Source organism: Ambystoma mexicanum, chromosome 7p (assembly GCF_040938575.1).
Source record: "Ambystoma mexicanum isolate Mex_15411 chromosome 7p, UKY_AmexF1_1, whole genome shotgun sequence".
NCBI lineage: Eukaryota > Metazoa > Chordata > Amphibia > Caudata > Ambystomatidae > Ambystoma > Ambystoma mexicanum.
This window is the reverse complement of record NC_090939.1, coordinates 71,733,402-71,746,623: the sequence shown is the minus strand read 5'-3', so window position 1 is coordinate 71,746,623 and position 13,222 is coordinate 71,733,402. Positions and strand designations below refer to the sequence as shown.

General features: G+C 41.7%; 1 long non-coding RNA gene across 1 annotated transcript in view; it reads left to right on the top strand.

The window, feature by feature from the left end:
• Positions 1 to 12,315, top strand: part of LOC138525702 (uncharacterized) — a 103,067-nt gene extending 90,752 nt beyond the window's left edge. The window contains exons 2-3 of the long non-coding RNA XR_011283411.1: positions 5,378 to 5,444; positions 11,963 to 12,315. This is a non-coding gene — a long non-coding RNA (uncharacterized lncRNA). The remainder of the gene's footprint in view (positions 1 to 5,377; positions 5,445 to 11,962) is intronic.
• Positions 12,316 to 13,222: the final 907 nt, after the last annotated feature.

Sequence of the window (13,222 nt, the reverse complement as noted above, 5' to 3'; positions counted from 1 at the left end):
TCTGCGATAAAATCGCTCCCACCGCCACATTACTTGCATCCGTTTCTACTTGAAACGCTTGGTCTGTATTAGGATGTTTTAACACCGGGGCAGTAGTGAAGGCTATTTTTAACTCCTGAAATGCTTTCTCTGCCTCGACACTCCAGGTAAATCGTACCGCCTTCTTTAGCAACTGTGTGATAGGGGTGACAATTGTAGAGAAATTGCTGATAAAGCGCCTATAGAAATTGGCAAACCCCAAGAAAGATTGTATGTCTTTGATACACTGAGAAGACGGCCAGTCCATCACTGCCTGAACCTTTTTTGGATCCATCACAATCCCTGCGTTAGTCAATATGAATCCCAAAAACTCCACTTGCGTCACATGGAAAGCACACTTCTCCAATTTAACACACAATTGATACTCCTTTAATCTCTTCAACACCTCTCTAACATGCTTTACATGTTGTTCTGGGGAATCTGAATAAATCAAAATATCATCAATGTAGACGATGACAAACACATCAATGAATTCCTGCAATACCTCTTGCATAAAAAACTGAAAGGCTGCAGGGGCATTAAACAAACCAAAAGGCATCACGAGATACTCAAACAATCCAAATTTTGTCCTGAATGCAGTTTTCCTTTCATCCCCCTCTTTTACTCGTATAAGGTGGTAAGCACCCCTCAAATCCAACTTAGTATACACCTTGCTGCCCTCACCTGATCTAAAAGGACCGAAATCAAGGGTAATGGAAATCTGTTCTTTATGGTGACCTTGTGTAATGCACGATAGTCAATGCATGTGCGTAATGTCCCTTCTTTCTTGGGAACAAAAAACAGTGGTGATGAAACAGAGGAAGTAGAGTGCCTAATAAATCCCTTAGCCAACATCTCATCTAGATACTCTCGCAAATGCTTATTTTCCTTTTCCGTGAGGGCATACATTCTACTGCATGGTAATTTGGCTCCCTCTTCAAGTTCAAGCACACAATCGTAAGTCCGATGAGGGGGTAACTGCTCAGCCAATCTTTTGTCAAACACTCTAGCAAATTCCCTGTATGGTGCTGGAATTCCTTCCCCTACTGCTCCCACCACCTGTTCCACTTGTTCCACTGCCCCCTTCTTGAGTAACAATGCCGCGAGACCTACCTCCGGTAATATGTGTTCCTGACACCTCTCCTCCTCGAACCATACTACCTGCTTTTCCCAATCAATCCGGGGATTATGTATTTTCAACCACGGCATTCCCAAAATAAGACCAAACTGAGGTGCTGCTATCAGATCAAAAGTAATGTCCTCTCGATGACTACCTACACAAATCATTTCCAAATTATGAGTCTGCTTCCATATGGGTCCTGATACCAATGGTGAACCGTCTACTGACTGTACTCCTTCAACTTTTTGCTTATCCACTAATGGTAATCCTAATTGGGCCACAAGGGTAAGATCCACAAAATTGCCTGTAGCCACTGATTCCACCATTGCCATCACCTCCTGTTTCGTCAAAGCAAAGCACAACGTCACCAGAATGTATAAATGCTGAGTTTTACCCCCCACTGTGTTCGCAATCCATCTGGGGAAACCTACTTCATTCGGGCCTGTCACCTGTGTTCCCCCTAAGGCCGGCCCAACTCTTTTCCCACTTCTTTCGTACTCTTCTCTCCTCCCCCACCATTCTGAGGGGTATTGGGGCATGTTTGTATTAAGTGCCCTGCTTGCCCACAATACAGACACAACTTATTCATCTTGCGTTGCTCTCTTTCTGCCACTGAAAACGGTCCCCTCACACTCCCAATCTGCATTGGTTCCCCTTCACTTGTCGGTCCTCCTCTGCTCCTATCCATTCGTACAAATGGGGCTGCTTCTGCTCTCTTTTTATTGCCCTTCCTCTCATTCATTCTGTGATCCAACCTCAAGGCCAACTCTATCATGGCAGTACAGGTTTATATGGATAAAAATGGTATGTTTATCCATATAACATAGCCTATACCTTGGCATACCTTGATACACATATTCCTAGTACTCCTCGTGGACTACACAACATGCATTGTTAGGACACCTTAATACACGTATCTCACACAGAATACATAGCACACAAAATGAAACGTACAATGGGAAATGCTCCCACTATGAAGAAACATGACACATGGCCCCCTGGGCTGGTGTAAGCAACACTGACACACAAGGAACATGAAATTAGAATAAACATGAAACACAAAGGTTGGCTCTTTGCCTTCTTCACACATGAGTTTTTCCCCATAATGACTCCTGTGATTAGCATGTGGAAATCAAAGAAACTGAGGCCTCTCCGAACCTCCCTTAATGCACCTTCGGGTCCATAATAACATACAACAAGTTCATTTTTCCCAAAGGCAGCCCCTCCATGCATCGAAGGGCTAATGCGCTGGTTTTAGCTCCTCCAACCACATCTGAAATCAGCGTGACATGTGTGTCTCAAATAAGTTCATTTTTCCCCAGAGGCAGCCCCTCCATGCATCGAAGAGCTAATGCACTGGTTTTAGCTTCCCCAACCACATCTGAATTCAGCGTGACATGTGCGTCTCATATGCGTCCCTTTCAGAACCCTGCCTGCACTTATCTGTGGTCCGGGAGGCTCCAGCGCCTACCCAGACATAGAAGAATGACGCCCGTAATCGCCGCTTTGTTCTCCTTCGCTGCTCCTCCTGATCACGCCCGCCGCTTCCGCATCCATTCGCTGTTCATTAGCGAGCCGCTTCTCACCCTCCTACACAGCATACGGATACAAAATAAGCCACACCTGCCGTGCGCCGTAGGCCCCTAGATAAACCGTTGTTCATTAGGATCACCTGGCCACACGTGCGCACGGCACAAAGACTACTCAATCTCCCAAAGCGCTGCTGGGAAATGTAGTCTTACTGCATTTTTCCTTAACTTTGCCTTTTTCTTGGTCCATACTTCCCACACCCATCCTTATTCCTGACAGCAAGGCAGGAGACAGTAGAAGGGAGACCAAGGCAGATGGTCCCAAAGGAGAAGGAGAAGGAGAGAGACCTGTAAGGAACCCATGGTGGCAAAAGTAAAGACAGACACAAGTGATCACAGTTCAAGCGTGTTTATTAAACTGTATGCAAGATGGGAGCAAGCTTCGGCCATCAAATGAAAAATAAGGCAGTACTTGTGGCGTCTTGCCAAATAAAGGGCCTGTGCTAAAACAAACTATTGCCAGATCCTTACAACTAAATATCGAAAGAGTGGGATAGGGTTTTCGGGTTTTCAAGAAAGAAAGAAGTGTTTATAAATAATAAGTCAGGATGCAAGTTTGCCAGGGGTCTCCCATGCCCACGTTTTTACCATGGGATGAGGTGGGGCTTCTGAGCACAGCACACTTCCCGAGCTTTACCAAGCACGAGATGACAGTTCCGGTTTCATCTTCTCAGAAGCCTTGACAGCCAAGTCTCTTTTCAACAAATGTCTCTCGCCTTTGAGGGTCAATAAAATATCAAACAAATGATTCTTCACCCCTTGATTCACCCTCTTCCGGGCTGTCACGATCTCACCACAGCACAGGTGCTCAGCCCGCTTTTCCTGTTCTGGAACCCTACACCCCTTCTTCCGGAATTGGAAATTGCCATGGCGACTGGGAGGACGCAAGGCACAGAAACGTTGCTCTGCAACAGTACTGTTCCCCTTGCACGGACTAGGAATCAATACGGTCACATGACCACCAGCACAATGTCATCACGTCAAGCCTGTTCACTCCGGCTCCATAAAGAACTCCTGGACGGCAGTACGAACGCTTCTGATTGAAGTTAGTACCCCTGCTTTTGTACTCTGTTGAAAAATCAAGTTCTGTCCTTTGATCCTGTTTCCTCATCACGGACTGCCTCTGCCTCTCGATTCTGTCTGGTTCTGCTGATATCACGGTATACAATCTTTTCTGCCTTGCTTTTGGATTGCCTTTGGATTGTCCCTTTGTTTAGCTGCTTTGGTACTATCTGAAACTTAGTATTAGAATCTGTCCATTGTACCTTGGGATATTACTAAGTGCACTGAACTGGCAATCACTGTGCACCATACCGTCGTTAGTGCGTCCTCGTGCCACCCAGGGTATAGGTCCCTACTAACCTGTCTAAGTTTTTTTTTCCCTTTCGTTTCTGTTTTCCTTGTGGATTATCTTGGATTAACTTCTGTGCCTTTACCTTCAGTTATTGTCCTCTCATTAATTAATTAGGTAAGAAAACCTTTCTTCAGAAATACTCTTTTAGAAAATGTATCAGGTAACAAATATGATTATATATGAATTAGGCCTAAATTCCATTTCCTGCATTATGTACACAAAAAAACTAGCCTTGCTCCGTAAATGTATGACAGCAGATAAAGATTCAATATATTGGCTTTTGAAAGTTGTGGAAGAGGGAAACTTCATGTCTGCGCTTATAAGGGATTGCGAACAAATTTTGATGAAAGTTGGCTTGTCAAATGTGACCCTTCTTAGAAATTTCGGTAAAGTCAAAGAAACTGTTAAAGCTTACGACTGGCTGGAAAACAACGTCGTACTGCTGAATTCAAAGTTATACTCACAAGTAATTTCATACTGGAAATGGTTCCCGAAACCAGAAAACTATTTAGCAAAATATCCCTCTAGGATGTTTAGGAACAGAATGATGCACTTCAGGTTTAATGTGTTGAATTCGAATGAGGTCTTGACAAGCCATGGTTTAAACCTGTTAGGGAAGGTTGGTTGTAGATTTTGTAATCTTACGGATGTAAAGGAATCCCTGTTGCATCTACTATTGATTTGGCCCAAGCTAGCACTTCAAATATTTGAATGCTTCTCAAAATTTGTAACGGATACATCTAATGTTGATCGGGATAAATTATGGAATGAAATGCTACATGGAAACTCTATTGCTCTGAAATTCAAAGTGATCACATTTTTATATAATATTTGTGCACTGGAATGATATACAAGAGGGCTGCAGTTGCTCAATACTGTTGGTTGATGAAAGGACAGTGTACGTTGCCAGCAAGAGATACACTCTTTTTTTTGTTTATACTAGTTGTATAAATATCCCAATTGGATAACTGATGCAAGATGGTCCTGCTGAAATGAATTGTTTATTGTGCCAGTAGATCTCGTTCAAACCTATCTCAACATGTGTATTGGCCAGTGCTCTTTAATGTAAAGATAATGGTTTACCTTTTAAGAATTTTGTTCAAATATCTTCTCTTTAGGAGTATTTATTCCTTTAGGGTTTTATTCTATTAGTGATGTTATTATGTGAATTAAGGAATTTCTGTCAATACTTGTAAAATTTGTTTTTCTTCTGTATAATTGTAAAGGTTTATATAAACCAAAACAATAAAGACAATATTAATAATAACTTAGATTTATACCTTTCCTATTCCATAGTGAGAACAGAGCTTTTGTTTTTACATCCTCAGACGACAGTTGAAGCCCAAGTGCATTGAATAATAAGGTGAGTGTTGTTGTTCACCCTTGTTTAATTGGTCTGTCAATCTGCAAATCGACACTAAGACCTGCCCTTCTTTTACAGCCTAGCACACCTGGTGGTGTTTTTTCCTTTGCTCTTTCAGTTGATTTAAACCTCTGTTCATAGATACATAAACAAAGAGACATATCAATAGAAAGGTCACCCTCATTTGAGGAGACTCGGACCTCTTTGGTCCAGCAGCGCACATCCTGTAACTAATTTTAGTGTTATCCCCTTAGTGAGTACTGACACTGACCCTCTCGATTCTCAGCCTCCCTCTGCTGGGTTCACTTTTATCAACATGCTGTTTCTTGAGTCTTAAGACTTCGTCCCTCTTTATTGGCAACCCTCTGTCGGGTTCACTCCTGCCACTTTGCAATTCCTTTTCCTGTCAACGATTGCCGGGTTTCATTTCCTTTACTTTCTCTTGATGAGGGATTCACTTCCCTTGCTTTCTAAACAGTTTGTCGGTCAAAGACATTTGACTGTGCAGCGATTTTGCTAGACCTCCTGTATGACCACTTTGACCTGTCTTGGCGGCTCTTCTACGGCCTTTGGGTATCACTAGTTTCAATCAATATGGGATCAACCAGAGTTTCTCGAGAAAGCACCCACATGGTGCCAGTCCCCTCTGCAGCTGGTCTTCGGTTAACAGTTTTACAGTTCTTTGAACTTTTCTCAATATGACACTTTGCGACTTTCATTCAGCACAGCTCATTTGATTATCGGCTCTCGCCTCGACTAACCAGCTGTGATTAACCTCTTTGCTTCTTTGGTATCTGGAGTCAAGGACAGTACCACAGTATCAGGCGTCTCTCTCGCTCCTGCTTATCGACATAGACATGCCCTGTGTACCGTTGACATCTGCTGCAAGACTGTATAGCTATTGTTCTTGGGCTTACGTTTTCTTCCTTGACAGTTTCGCAGGTTTGGGTCAGAAAGGGCAAGGTCGCTTCTCTCCTTGTCACCCTCTCGATTCTCGCCGCCTTCCTCCTTCTCTTGAATTGCTGGGCTTGATTATACATCTCGTCGTGTGGCTTGCCTTGCTCGTACATGTTAGAGGTGCCTGCGGTTGGATGCACGGTCCAACTCTAGTATATATAGTTGAGCAACCCACTGCCCCTGGGTTGCTATGTATATAGTTACTAGGTTACAGGTATGTGTGTTGAATAGCAGAATGTGGAACTTGGTGGGAAAGGAATTCTAATTCCAGTGAGAGTCAGTTGATGGAGTGCCCATGGCTGGGGGGTCGTCATGGACAATACTGAACCTGAACTCTTGTTTTTGCTGTGTCAATAAACTCTGGTACCTGTTCCAGCAACGCATAAGCAGTCTTCTTTATGAACGAAACACCAGGCATTTGGGAGGACACCAGGATGTTTGGAGAGACAAAAGAGGTGCATATGGGGTTCATATAGCTGTTGGCAACCTCTGAGGAATGGACATCCCAGCATCACTCTGACATACATGGGGTGAACTGAGAGGCACCTGTGGTGTGGCAAGTCCGGAGGTGCCTGGACTGAAGAGAATTACTATTTCAATAATATAATGTGGAAAAGCGAAATTGTAAAAAGAATTATCTGGAGTAATGCATGGGCTGTGGCCGCTGGGTCTTTGATGTAGGAAGAAGCCGTTAGAAACCGACTGCTCTGCACACAAAGTGCACCCAGGAATGATGACATCACTATGGACTATGGAATACGGCTGCACCAATACCAGCCAGTTCTCATTGTATTTTCTAACCCCTATCATGTTTTTAAGATTAGACTCAGCTGATTATGCACTTATTGATTGATATCTATATATCGTTCTTTTCTCTTTTTAATTTTCTAAATGTGCCTTTGACAATAAATTGATGTAGACTCATTTATGATTATTGATTTGTAATGTTTTGTATTTTGTGAAAGTGTATAAGTAAGACGGTTATGTACGCTGGTTTAGCAATAGGAGATTTGCATTATAAACAAATGTGACTAACAGATATATCACTTTACCCAACCTGCCTGGACGATGAGTGGGGTAGTCATTAGTCTTTCTTAGTATAAGTGCTCTGTGCCTTGTTCTCCCGTGCCGAGACTATGACCCCCCATTAACAAAAACTAAGGGAGATTACCTGATTTAATTATTTAATTTGGACAGCCCGTGGCTGGAAGGTACAATTTTATTGTGCTACGAGTATTCGTAAACTACATAATGGAAAGTGTAAACACACTTTCCTTTTCGGAGGAACACTATCAGAGATTGATGGGCCTCCCAACTATTGTTGCAGTCAATCCTGTAGGGACCCCTGCCCCTATACAAACTGATGATTTTGATCTACTAACCCAAAAAAAGAAAAAGCTAATACGTACAGAATCACATGGCCAGATGATGCTGGCATATCTGAAAGCAGGGATAATCCCAGAAGGGCTGCAAATTAAAAACATTCCTTGTGTTTTTACAAACAATCCAAAGTTTAAAGGTAGCTTCAGCGCAGTGGGGAATAAATGCTCAAGAGATTTCCTGATTCTGATAATTGATACGGCTGCAGAAGAGGCAGTCATACAAAAAGCCGAGATTGAAACTCTAGAAATCAAACTGAAAGGAGATCAACTCATAAAGGACATTAAAGAGAAATTGGAAAAAATAGACGAAGAAATTGCAAAATTTAAAAAATTTACATTAGATAAAAAGATCTGGAAATATAAGAAAGATGCGGAAATGTATAAAGAGACCACTACGTATCCGTATTTAGTTGAGTCCTACTACGAAGATCAAAATAAATTACAACAGAACAAAGGGAGAAACAGAAATCGACAGAGAAATAAATATGTCTCTTTCTCCAACACTTCCAATACGACAAGTAGTGACTCGGACAGCACTAACTCAGCCGAAAATCCCAACAATCAACCCCATTTTCAGAGGGGCCGAGGGAGGAACCCGCGTATTTGGAACCAGGGCCCACCCAGAATGCAAACACGCAATTGGAGGGGGCCACCACAAACTTGGTAATTCCCATTTTCAATCTGTCAAACCATGTCCTAACCGCCTCTGAAATACAAGTACTGAAAAAAGGCCTGAGTTTTGTACCTTCTAGTAAGGCCAAAGATTTCGAAACACAAATCGAGTTGCAAAAATTCTTTCGGGCGATTCGCCTTAAATATTTTTTTAGAGAGTCTCCAATATCTAATAAAGAAAAAAGTATTACAGGTCTAAAACCACCTTCCACTTTCACTCCCTTAAATAACATGGTATCTCCGGCCATGGTAGCTTTCGAAAATAAGATCATAAACGAAAGTAAAAAACTTGTATCATCTGAAAATCATTACAAAGACAACATGAGTCGAGAAGAAAGAAAGGCTTTAAGATCTTTACAGCAAAATCAGTCTTTTCATATAAAACCAGCTGATAAAGGAGGGGGAATTGTCCTATGGGATAGATCACTATATAGTAGGGAAATCGATCTCCACCTCCAGAATCGGGATTTCTATAGGATGTTAGATAGAGATCCCACATCCCGGCTCAAAGAAGAGATAAAAAGTCTGATGGACCATGCCTTGACCGAAAGCTGGATTGATGCAGAAGAACATTGTTTTCTGGTTAAAAACAATCCCACAATCCCTGCTTTCTATTTGTTACCTAAAATTCATAAAAACCCTGTCTCCCCACCTGGCAGACCTATCGTGTCTGCCATCAATTCTATTCTGGAGCCCCTCTCGATTTACTCGGATTGGTTTCTCAGACCTTTTGTCAAAACCATGAAGTCTTTTGTGAAAGACACAACAAGTATGATCAACATCATTAATGAACTTCCTAGTCAAGAAAACTCGATTTTGGTGACATTAGACGTCACAGCCTTATACACAAGTATACCCCAAGACGAGTGCTTAAGAATTATGGAAAGGTTTTTGAACAAACGGACATCAACACTGGAGCAAGTCCCCACAGCGTTTATTCTAGAGTGCATTCGTTTAGCACTCACGGAAAATTTCTTTCTGTGCGACAGCGTGTTCTTTCGCCAGATCCACGGTACAAGCATGGGTGCAACATTTGCCCCTGATTTGGCCAACCTTTACATGGATTATTACGAAAATACATTTATATACGATGCCAACAATCCATTCAAAAAGCAAATAGGACAATGGTATCGTTATATAGATGATGTTTTGATGGTGTGGAAGGGTGATGCTCCGGCTTTACAGGACTTTTTTAGATGGTTAAATAACCAGAGTGAGTTCATTAAATTTACTATGTCATGGGATCCTTTCGAAATCCCGTTTCTCGACCTACTCATCCGGAAATCTAACAGTGGTAGATTATCCACCAGTTTGTTTCGCAAATCTATCGATAGAAACACCCTCCTTCAATTCAACAGTTTCCACCCCTTGGCTCTGCGAGAAAATCTCCCAATAGGACAGTTTCTCCGCATTCGAAGAAACTGTTCAGACATTGTAGATTATGTAAAAGAAGGAAAGGACCTTAAGACTAGACTTAAAGCTAGAGGTTATCCAAATAAAATAGTGCACTCTGCTTTCAAACGCGCTAGGCACTCAAATAGAGACAGATGTCTACATCCAGAACCTAAAGTAAAGGAAGACAAACTTACATGTGTGACGACATTTAGCCCTATCAGTAACAAACTTAGGAAAAGTATTAAAAAAAACTGGCATATTTTACTAACCCCAGATTTTGAAACAACTGTCCCGCGGTTTGCCTTTAAAAGACAAAAAAACATAAGAGATTTAGTGGTACATACTTATCCGAAAAAAGAGACGAGATCTAATCAAACGAACCTGTGGCATCTACCACCAGTCATCGGACATTTTAAATGCGGTAGATGCAGTGCATGTCCCCTTACAGGCAATATAAAATCCATTGACCTATATGGAAAAGACTGGGTCTTCCGCAATTTTTCTAACTGCAATTCAGCTTGGGTAATCTATGGTATCAAATGCCCATGCAACCTGATCTATATAGGGAAAACAAAAAGATGCATTAAACAACGCATAAGTGAACACAAATCTTGTTTAAAAAACAAAGTCGCCAACAAACCGCTAGTTGCGCATTACGAACAGCAGAAACACAAACATACAGACCTTTTTTGGTTTGTACTGCAAAGTATTCCAGCAACAGAAAGAGGGGGTAATAGAGAAACACTCTTAAGTCTAAGTGAACAACGTTGGATTTATTCCCTTAACACTGCCAAAAAAGGGTTAAATAGTGCGGTAGAATGGAATACACTGATCTCTCTGAGATAAGAGCTTACCAGATAGTGGATACATCTTGTATTCCAGTTTTTAGAAAACTTTTTCACTTGTACTCATTGGAGATTTGGAGTATTTATAAACATGTACCCTCCACTTAGGCGCCTCCGTAAATTAACATCAATGCGCTCTTGATTGGCGCCTCCGTAAATTTACACCAATGCGCTCTTGATTGGCCTTTTCTGAGGTTTACTTTGACGCTGGTTAATTACTGTACTTCATATAAGTAAGCGGTCCCTTTAAGACACACTCACAGCCTGAGTATCAGGTGATCATGTGACTGATCACCTGATCAGGCGATCATGTGATTGATCACCTGATTTCAGCGGTACAAGATAAAATAGTCCTTTTGGCTGCAAGACGTGAGTACACCATTCACGGGAGGATACTTTCGGTTTGACCCACGTATTAAGCTGCTCCAGGTAAGGGTTGTATAATGAGTCTGTTAGCTCTTGGTCCACACATTTAGAATGCGATAATATGTGTTAATTTTTTTTTTAAAAAATGGGGAAATGGATGTTTCCTTTTTCAGACAAACAACTGTTCGAGTTGCTTTGAAGATTCTTTGTAAACTTTGACACTGGATAAGAAAATAGGCAGAACCGCCTGAGTGTCTCAACGCATAGTAGATTTTATTGCTCGCAGAACTATTTTACCCCTAGTGAGGTGAGTTAACCGAACCAACTAAGTCGACTGAAGCGAGGCATTTTTTCCAATTTCTCTGTGTTGTCTATTTGTAGTTATCCCGTGATAAGATATATGAAAAATTGAGGTAATAATTAAAAACAAGATCAGTAAGCAGTCAAATATGAAAAATATACAGTTTGTCTGAAATAATACAGACTCGTGGAGACAATAAGTGACATAAGATTTGTTTTCCACTCAAATGTAGGTCCCATTAATTGTCGGGTCGGGTGAATAAACGAACAGGCGATCTATGCACCCCCGGTGATAAGAAGTTCTACACTATCACAGCTATTTGTAGCCGTGTTTCTCTCACGTCCATTCAGGATGTAAGTTGTGGTCTAGTGTGATATATATTGTGTGCTTGGTGTCCCAAAAGTGGGACTTTAATGCTAGTTACGATGTGTTTTAAATATGTGTTTCTCTCCATTTTGCATGAACTTTCGAATTAGAGGAGATAGATAGCGTACAAACCTGTTAACATTGGCACAAATAATCTCTTACATTGGACAATATATGTTATATTGGTATTTGAGACTATTGTTGCTTACAATATTTTTATATGTATTTTTTTAGACTATTCAAATTGACCGGGGTATATGAAAGAGATTTCCATTTTGAATAAAAGAAATTGTCTGTCCTGAAGAAGGCCGAAAAACCACAGGTGTTAAGACACTAGAGATAGTGTCTCAATCTCCAACAAGGCCGAAACATGTCGACACAAGACAAGACTTATTAATTCCTAAAGTCTAATATCTAGAATACGGCTGCACCAATACCAGCCAGTTCTCATTGTATTTTCTAACCCCTATCATGTTTTTAAGATTAGACTCAGCTGATTATGCACTTATTGATTGATATCTATATATCGTTCTTTTCTCTTTTTAATTTTCTAAATGTGCCTTTGACAATAAATTGATGTAGACTCATTTATGATTATTGATTTGTAATGTTTTGTATTTTGTGAAAGTGTATAAGTAAGACGGTTATGTACGCTGGTTTAGCAATAGGAGATTTGCATTATAAACAAATGTGACTAACAGATATATCACTTTACCCAACCTGCCTGGACGATGAGTGGGGTAGTCATTAGTCTTTCTTAGTATAAGTGATCACTATGGACGGTGACAGTGTAGGCGAAGAATAGAATTTTTACATGTCCTCCGGAAGGGAAATGCCATAACGAATACAGTCTGCCTTCTGGCACTGTTCTCGGAGAGAGATTAGAGGGGAGGCGCTTCCAACGTGCCTTGCGTGCGTCATTACAAAGAGGTGACCATCTGCGCACAATGTTGGGAAAAGAGAAGGTTCCTGCAAATGGAATTGAAAAGCTCTTTCACTCTGCTCTTACACACACAGACCTGGAACCTAGTAACTATATACATAGCAACCCAGTGGCTGTGGGTTGCTCAACTATATACACTAGAGTTGGACCGTGCATCCAACCGCAGGCACCTCTGTGCTCTCTTGCCCACCTTTTATACCTGTGGGGAAAGGAAAGGGCCATCAGGTGTGTGTGATTCTAGTCAATTGCCTGACATGTCAGGTAAACGGCTCGGGTGTTTGTCCATTCTCTTTCGTGTTGTGCAAAAGTGTTCGTGTTGGAAAAGGGGAGGGGAGGCAGTGTGTTTGAATGTTTTACATGGTAGGATGGGGAAAAGGTGTTGAAGAAAGTGGGATACCGCGTCTCACCCATCAGTATCCCACTCCTCGAAGAGCCCCCCCATCCAGGTGATCCTCCCTCACTGGTGCACCCCCAGGAACTGGATCCAACAGCGATGGCCTTGTCCTGGTCACCTGGATGACAGATTCCCTGTGGACTAACTAGGGAGACAC